This window comes from Schistocerca gregaria, unplaced genomic scaffold (assembly GCF_023897955.1).
Source record: "Schistocerca gregaria isolate iqSchGreg1 unplaced genomic scaffold, iqSchGreg1.2 ptg000551l, whole genome shotgun sequence".
Classification (NCBI taxonomy): domain Eukaryota; kingdom Metazoa; phylum Arthropoda; class Insecta; order Orthoptera; family Acrididae; genus Schistocerca; species Schistocerca gregaria.
The window spans coordinates 110001-111386 of record NW_026061945.1 but is presented as its reverse complement, the minus strand read 5'-3'; the positions used below and the strand labels follow the sequence as shown (position 1 = coordinate 111386).

Genomic DNA, 1386 nt, shown 5'->3' with positions numbered 1-1386 from the left:
TCGGTAGCGTGCACAGCCGGCTGGCGGTGTGGCGTGCGACACCTCGTACAACGACCTCAGAGCAGGCGAGACTACCCGCTGAATTTAAGCATATTACTAAGCGGAGGAAAGAAACTAACAAGGATTCCCCCAGTAGCGGCGAGCGAACAGGAAGAGTCCAGCACCGAACCCCGCAGGCTGCCGCCTGTCGTGGCATGTGGTGTTTGGGAGGGTCACTACCCCGACGCCACGCGCCGAGCCCAAGTCAACTTGAATGAGGCCACGGCCCGTAGAGGGTGCCAGGCCCGTAGCGGCCGGTGCGAGCGTCGGCGGGACCTCTCCTTCGAGTCGGGTTGCTTGAGAGTGCAGCTCCAAGTGGGTGGTAAACTCCATCTGAGACTAAATATGACCACGAGACGATAGCGAACAAGTACCGTGAGGGAAAGTTGAAAAGAACTTTGAAGAGAGAGTTCAAAAGTACGTGAAACCGTTCTGGGGTAAACGTGAGAAGTCGAAAGGTCGAACGGGTGAGATTCACGCCCATCCGGCCACTGGCCCCCGCCCTCGGCAGATGGGGCCGGCCGCCCGCGCGGAGCAATCCGCGGCGGGGTCGTGTCCGGTTGCCTTTCCACTCGCCGCGGGGTGGGGCCGTTCCGGTGTGCGGTGGGCCGCACTTCTCCCCTAGTAGGACGTCGCGACCCGCTGGGTGCCGGCCTACGGCCCGGGTGCGCAGCCTGTCCTTCCGCGGGCCTCGGTTCGCGTCTGTTGGGCAGAGCCCCGGTGTCCTGGCTGGCTTGCTCGGCGGTATATCTGGAGGAGTCGATTCGCCCCTTTGGGCGCTCGGGCTCCCGGCAAGCGCGCGCGGTTCTTCCCGGATGACGGACCTACCTGGCCCGGCCCCGACCCGCGCCGCTGTTGGCTCGGGATGCTCTCGGGCGGAATAATCGCTCCCGTCAGCGGCGCTTCAGCTTTGGACAATTTCACGACCCGTCTTGAAACACGGACCAAGGAGTCTAACATGTGCGCGAGTCATTGGGCTGTACGAAACCTAAAGGCGTAATGAAAGTGAAGGTCTCGCCTTGCGCGGGCCGAGGGAGGATGGGGCTTCCCCGCCCTTCACGGGGCGGCGGCCTCCGCACTCCCGGGGCGTCTCGTCCTCATTGCGAGGTGAGGCGCACCTAGAGCGTACACGTTGGGACCCGAAAGATGGTGAACTATGCCTGGCCAGGACGAAGTCAGGGGAAACCCTGATGGAGGTCCGTAGCGATTCTGACGTGCATATCGATCGTCGGAGCTGGGTATAGGGGCGAAAGACTAATCGACCATCTAGTAGCTGGTTCCCTCCGAAGTTTCCCTCAGGATAGCTGGTGCTCGTACGAGTCTCATCCGGTAAAGCGAATGATTAGT

At 62.0% G+C, this 1386-nt stretch overlaps 1 non-coding gene across 1 annotated transcript in view; it reads left to right on the top strand.

The window, feature by feature from the left end:
• The first annotated feature begins 51 nt into the window (after window positions 1–51).
• The window catches only part of LOC126314333 (large subunit ribosomal RNA), a 4219-nt gene continuing 2884 nt past the window's right edge, over window positions 52–1386 (top strand). Inside the window, exon 1 of the ribosomal RNA XR_007555792.1 lies at window positions 52–1386. This exon is cut by the window's right edge and continues 2884 nt beyond it. This is a non-coding gene — a ribosomal RNA (large subunit ribosomal RNA).